The sequence below is a fragment of the Biomphalaria glabrata genome, chromosome 14 (genome assembly GCF_947242115.1).
Source record: "Biomphalaria glabrata chromosome 14, xgBioGlab47.1, whole genome shotgun sequence".
In the NCBI taxonomy this organism is placed as follows: Eukaryota; Metazoa; Mollusca; class Gastropoda; family Planorbidae; genus Biomphalaria; species Biomphalaria glabrata.
Window position 1 is genome coordinate 25,085,249 of NC_074724.1, and position 7,588 is coordinate 25,092,836.

The 7,588-nt window shown below is 33.4% G+C and overlaps 1 protein-coding gene across 1 annotated transcript in view; it reads left to right on the forward strand.

Annotated features, from left to right (window-relative positions):
- LOC106055196 (uncharacterized) overlaps positions 1-6,108 on the forward strand; it is a 49,421-nt gene extending 43,313 nt beyond the window's left edge. Inside the window, exon 32 of the mRNA XM_056010160.1 lies at positions 5,596-6,108. The gene's annotated coding sequence lies outside the window, so the exon portion shown is untranslated. The remainder of the gene's footprint in view (positions 1-5,595) is intronic.
- The last annotated feature ends 1,480 nt before the right edge of the window (positions 6,109-7,588 follow it).

The following is a 7,588-nucleotide window of genomic DNA, read 5'->3' on the forward strand; positions in this document are numbered from 1 at the left end:
TTTCTCTTTACGGATAGCTAGCTTCTCTTTCTCTAGTTCCTAATCCGTAGCTAACTTCTTTCTCTTTTTTCCATGTCTAACTTCTCTTTCTCTAATTCTTTACCCATGGCTAACTTAACCTGAGAGTGTATTATTATTTTGAAGAGTCTTGTGTCCTAACAAGTCTCTTTCTCTAATTTTTTACCCATGACTAACTTCTCTTTCTCTAATTTTTTACCCATTACTAACTTCTCTTTCTCTTATTCCTTTTCCATGACTAGCTTCTCTTTCTCTAATTCTTCATCCATAGCTAACTTCTCTTTCTCTAATTCTTTACCCATGGCTAACTTCTCTTTCTCTAATTCTTTACCCATGACTAACTTCTCTTTCTCTAATTAATTCTTTACCTATGGCTAACTTCTCTTTGTCTAATTAATTCTTTACCCATGGCTAACTTCTATTTCTCTAATTCCTTTTCCATGACTAGCTTATCTTTCTCTAATTCTTCATCCATAGCTAACTTCTCTTTCTCTAATTCTTCATCCATAGCTAACTTCTCTTTCTCTAATTCTTCATCCATAGCTAACTTCTCTTTCTCTAATTCTTCATCCATAGCTAACTTCTTTTTCTCTAATTCTTTACTCATGACTAACTGCTCTTTCTCTAATTCTTTACCCATGACTAACTTCTCTTTCTTTAGTTCTTTACCCATGACTAACTTCTCTTTCTCTAATTAATTCTTTACCCATGGCTAACTTCTCTTTCTCTAATTCCTTTTCCATGACTAGCTTCTCTTTCTCTAATTCTTCTTCCATAGCTAACTTCTCTTTCTCTAATTCTTCATCCATAGCTAACTTCTCTTTCTCTAATTCTTCATCCATAGCTAACTTCTCTTTCTCTTATTCTTTACCCATGACTAACTTCTCTTTCTCTAATTCTTTACCCATGGCTAACTTCTCTTTCTCTAATTCTTTACCCATGACTAACTTCTCTTTCTCTAATTTTTTTTCCATGACTAGCTTCTCTTTCTCTAATTCTTTACCCATGGCTAACTTCTCTTTCTCTAATTCTTTACCCATGACTAACTTCTCTTTCTCTAATTAATTCTTTACCTATGGCTAACTTCTCTTTGTCTAATTAATTCTTTACCCATGGCTAACTTCTATTTCTCTAATTCCTTTTCCATGACTAGCTTATCTTTCTCTAATTCTTCATCCATAGCTAACTTCTCTTTCTCTAATTCTTCATCCATAGCTAACTTCTCTTTCTCTAATTCTTCATCCATAGCTAACTTCTCTTTCTCTAATTCTTCATCCATAGCTAACTTCTTTTTCTCTAATTCTTTACTCATGACTAACTGCTCTTTCTCTAATTCTTTACCCATGACTAACTTCTCTTTCTTTAGTTCTTTACCCATGACTAACTTCTCTTTCTCTAATTAATTCTTTACCCATGGCTAACTTCTCTTTCTCTAATTCCTTTTCCATGACTAGCTTCTCTTTCTCTAATTCTTCTTCCATAGCTAACTTCTCTTTCTCTAATTCTTCATCCATAGCTAACTTCTCTTTCTCTAATTCTTCATCCATAGCTAACTTCTCTTTCTCTTATTCTTTACCCATGACTAACTTCTCTTTCTCTAATTCTTTACCCATGGCTAACTTCTCTTTCTCTAATTCTTTACCCATGACTAACTTCTCTTTCTCTAATTTTTTTTCCATGACTAGCTTCTCTTTTCTCTAATTCTTCATCCATAGCTAACTTCTCTTTCTCTAATTCTTTATCCATGGCTAACTTCTCTTTCTCTAATTCCTATTCAATGACTAGTGTTGTGGGCTAATCTAATCTGACTTCGACTATGTATCAATTATTACTTAACATTAGCCACAGAACATTACAAGCTGAATATAGTTGATAACATTCAGTTCTATAAAATGATACTTTATTAACCACTGGGAAATCCGCCCAGTCTTCCTAAAACGTCGCTATATCTAATTACTATTCAACTACTATTCAAAACACAATCTACTTCTAACATAACGCCATGTTGGTCCCGTGTTCGCCTAAGTCTACTACCTCATTAGTCTGTCTTACACAATATATATGTCCTACAAAACTAACCTACTCTCTAAACTAGTACATTACACTAGCTTCTCTTTCTCAAATTCTTTACCCAAGGCTAACTTCTCTTTCTCTAATTCTTTTCCCATGACTAACTTCTCTTTCTCTAATTCTTTTCCCATGACTAGCTTCTCCCTTTCTATCAATCTTTCTTGTACCGGTACATATTTTCTCAGCTCAGACCCTTCTAATTCCAATTCTTTCAAAGCACTATCTCAGCTTACTCGCCATAATGTACACTTTCTTTATGAAGTTATATAACCTTATGTGAACCTTAAGGAGTGCGCTGTTTCTCTTTTCGTAGTCAAAAACCAATATTTTTACCCTAAATAATTGTAAAAGTTTTCATAGAGTTTAAATGTTAAAGGCTAGTGTTTAGAATTATGTCTAGCCAGCACCTCGAACAATGAGCATGTAATTCAGCAACCAGTGATAGGATTCCTTAGTATTGACAATAAGTTCATAACATATGAGGATACAGTCTAAAGACCCCAACGTCTTCGTATTCATAAATGTAAAGAAATTTTGAAATTGCATGTCACTCATTAGCCTTCATTACAAATGAGCACACAATGGTATAAATCCAGATTTTTTTTTGTTTGGCTGAGTTGTCAACTCAGCAAAACAATTGATTTCTTAAACAATTGTGACTTTATAGTTAGCTTTCAAATATAAGTCCATGTTTACCATTGAGTGGATCACGTAGGTCCAGATGAAGCTCACTCAGTTAATAAATATCGAGATCTAGTCATTTTGTAGTAGCCTAATAGTACTTATACCCCGACTGTCAGTAGACAGGAGTTTAGTTTTATAGAACGTAGGTCTGGCCTTTTTTTCGTTGCTCGCCACTTGTTAAGACACACGACTCGTCAAAAAAATAGACACTCTCAGGTTCTATTTTATAAACACTTTAATATTCTCACGTCCATATTTTTCGACATCCTAATTTTTAACCTCCCTTCTATTCAATAACCACATTCAAAACATGCTGCACTACGACTGTAATAATGATTTATAGTTTTTTTTTTTTTACATGTATAAGTATCTCGTACTGAACAATGACGTTTCTTTAAAGAATTGCATCTCTGAACAATATTCTATGACAGTGTCATCTAGATGAGACTAGAAGCATGGTGACAAAATATAACTCTTTGTTGTTGCACTTGAAATGAAACTGGACACTAATGACTGAAACAAATTGACAATTTGTATGCCCATGAAATCTGTCATGTTGTAATTGTGAAACAATTACATTGAATATGTTGATTTTGAGTCTTCTCTGGAACTTTCTCTTGAAAGTAGTCAGCAGTAGATTCATCAAATCATCTTTTAATTTTCTGCAATCGAAAAACTGGATCAACACAAGATCAAGCTACTCCATAAGCCTCATTTTTATACTCTGTCATTTTTCAAATGACTTACTTCATTGTAGATTTTCTCCAGTTGACTCACACATCTATAGATGTTGATCGGGCTGCTCACTTTCCAACATTTTTGTTACAGCGTTGATTGTTGATTCCGCTTACAATTTTGTACTGGACAAATAAGCTGAACAATAGTATGAATGTTTCTAATTTCTCCACAAGGGCTGCAGCTTCCAGATTTTTTTTTTGCCTTTTGGGGAACACAAAGTAATCTGTTCTAGCATCTTTAATACTTCAAAATAGATTAATCTCATTGCTGTTTGAGCCTCATTCCTTGATGATCACCTTGCAGGGCACAATTTTGTTTGTGTCCCTATAAACTATGCTTTCCCTATTGGATTCAAGAACGCCTATCTTGATATGTAGTGAGCAAAAATACATATATATATTGTTCCTAGATATGGAACTCTTCAACTTCTTGAACACAGCTGACAGAATAATTGAAGAACAAGTTTATGTTGAGGTTAGTGTAGTGAACATAATGTTCTGGCGGCTGCTATTGTACAAGTAACACCTGAAGGCTAAGTATAAGTGTCCATTCCTATTGGAAGCACCATCATAGTCTTGGCCTTGTCTTGTATTTAAAGATAATTGAGGTTTTTCATTATTTGGAGTATGCGACCATTCTTTGACTCCTTCTTTCCATACATATCCTTGGGAGAGATCACTGAACAAAAAGCATGGTTGAAAGTAAAATACATCCATTTGTCTGGAGTAACAAAGCCCATCAGCGAGTTATTATTAAACCGTTGTCTGATTTAGCAGATCTGTGCACAAAGCTACCAGAACTCTTAGCTCTTGTATTTTGAAAAATTCAAATTAGGTTTACAAAACACCTGTTTGACAATAAATTTCATGAATTCTAAACATAATTGTCTATTATTATAAAAATGTAATTTGACCATTGGGATATTTTTCTTTTAAGTAATGTTTTGGAAAAAGAGGATAGAAAAATACAAGCTTCACTGTCCATAGCATTTTTCGCCCAAACAAGAGTCATCAAAATGAGCCTGCTCTTGTTTGATGTCTTTTTCTTTGTCAGATCTATGAACCAAGTAATAAACATCAATCAGTGAATGAAACTATTCTATTATAAATTTAGTCATAGCTCTTTCTATCATTTAGAATTGGGATCTTTATTATAAACCTCCTCAAATCGGTTACGCCATTCACCGTTAAAGTGCTGAAGATGTAACATTTTGACGATTCCTTATGTAACAGAATATGTTGTTTGTTTAATATTTGATTTATTTCTAGATCTAGATTTCTGCTAATAGAAATGTAATAAAAAAGTTTAAAAAATGCTTACTTTTTTCTTTAAAAAAAAAAAGACAGAAAAAAAAAGGTAAACATATTGAGCTTTGAGAATGTTGAATATTTAGCAGCTGTGATGACATTTTCATTCCCACCATCATAACTATTCCTTTAGGCCTACTTGTCGCCACCTCCTTCTTAAGTGTGTAGTGCATCAACATTTTCTTAACCTAACTGTCTCAGCACATCAACTTCCTCCAGTAATACTATCAATGGTCTTAAAGTGGAAACAAGAACACATCAGCTCTAACTCACAATGGGATCAATGCCAGCCACTATTACAATACAACTTTTTTTTTTTAATCGGCTTTTATGAAAATGAAATTTTGTTTCCACTTTGATGTCATCATGTGGACCCTAATTGTCATGAGTAATGCGCCCAAGTGCAATAAACCCCTTCGTGCCATGGTTGCTACATCAGAGGCTGTGATCCCTTTAAGGTGGTGGGTCTGGGTTCATTGAACCTCTTCCCTTCTTGCCATGGATGCTACTCCACTGTATATCCATATCCATAAATATACTAAGATAGGTGTATCAAGCATTCCAGAAATAATAACTTTAATAAACAATATTGCATTAACTAAAGTGTGTCCTTGTACATTTATGTATAAAATATATTGCCTGAGTTAATGACCTGAGCAAGATGTATTCAATGTCCCCTGTGTCTTGTGTTCTTGGTAGCTTTTGTGCATATAAAGATTACAGTGCTGTATGTTCTAAGTTTTTTTTGTTGTACATTTAAGTTTATTTTGTATTTCAGTTCAAACCATAGTGTTGGAGGTAGCATGACTTAATGGTACGGATCATCGACACTGAACTGGGATCTGGGTATTATTTTCTAACTAAGAAATTGTCAGACTGTTGTTTATAAGTGAAGTACAAAATTGTGTGATCTCAAGTAAGTGTTGCTGCTGTTGCAACAAGTCATAACTTTTACACTCTGTCTCCCTCCTTTACAAATGTAAATTGTTGATTTTTTTTTCTTTTCATGTAATTAAAAGACAATTTTTGTGTTGAGACTTTAAAAACCTATGATCTACCTAATGTTTAAAAATCTCAGATTTATATATGTACTATGTAGCTTTGATTTATACATACTATTTAGAAAGCTTTGTTCTATATATACTATTTAGAAACTTTGATCTATATATAGTAAATAAATTAGAAAGCTAATATTCTATAAGGTTATTTGAATATTTTTAATTGTTCCATTATCTGATTTAATGTTTTTAAATATTGTGCTAGTATTTAATGAAATAAATTTCTTTATTTACAGAAATATTTTGTTGTCCAATTTATAAATATATCTTTGTCCTAAATAAATATATTGTCCTCTATATTTATAAATATATCTTTGTCCTAAATGAATATATTGTCCTCTATATTTATAAATATATCTTTGTCCTAAATGAATATATTGTTCTCTATATTTATAAATATATCTTTGTCCTAAATGAATATATTGTTCTCTATATTTATAAATATATCTTTGTCCTAAATGAATATATTGTCTTCTATATTTACAAATATATCTTTGTCCTAAATGAATATATTGTCCTCTATATTTACAAATATATCTTAGTCCTAAATAAATATATTGTCCTCTATATTTATAAATATATCTTTGTCCTAAATGCATATATTGAATTACTATATAAAATGAACCATGAAGTGTCAGAAACAATGTCTACACTTACAGCGTGTATCTAGCACTATAACCAAAAGCTTATTTCCTCTAGTGTCTGGAGCTAAATGAACGACAAATCAAAATACTGAAACGATGTTGGTAGCTAATTTTTTTAATGCTCGTCAGACCTTCATATCTCTCTCTCGCAAATCCCTGGACAAGTAAGAACAGTTGAAACAAGACAATAGACTCAGACTAGAATAAACATTTGGGAAGTATATAACACACACCCTCTCATTTCACACAAAAAGTGGGAAGCTGCAGTGCCGAGACAAATGATAAATATAAAAAAAAAAAGCTCTATCCAACGTTGCATCCCGACGTCAAGGTCGGGGAGATAGAAGGTAAATAACTTAACTTATCTGTATCGACTACAGAGACTGCCTTCATTGCTAGACATTGCGAGAAAAAAAAAAACACTTCTCCATTTGCTACTTGTGAGCACATTTTTGGTATTCAGGTTCCCTCGCTAGCAAAAGCTGAATTAGTGTGTCTATGTATAATAAAGAACCGCACGAGTAGGCCTACCACTTGACATGGCTTGAAGTAGGCTACATCAGTGACACACGTTCCACAGTTTGAAATCCATCGCCCTCAGGGACGCCTAGTTCTACATATGAATATAATAAAAGCACTATTGAGATAATAATAGTAAAGCATTACCGTACCTCGAGTCCGAAGATTAATGTGGAATGCAGTATTTCCAGTGGCTACGCAGTCCCAGCTGTGAACTATATATTTTGCAGGGCAAGCATAACCCTTGTCCACCGGGGGTCGATTAAGATTTTCTTTTCGCTGTCTAAGTCTGTCCTCGGCAGCGGATTTTCTTTTGGTCTCAAATGTGTATCCCGCGGCGTTTGACCTCCGGCTGCCTCGTTCTGAAGCCGCATGCCACCAGGTACTCTCTTCTATGTCAGCTAAGGCAAGTTGGCGCCTAAGCTGAACAGTATATTATATTTAACTTTGTCAAAACTTGAAATAACTTGAATAACAATACTAAATCTAAATTGTATTACTATACAGACTAATTCAACTTGAGATAAAATGAAATAAATGTTTCAGACTT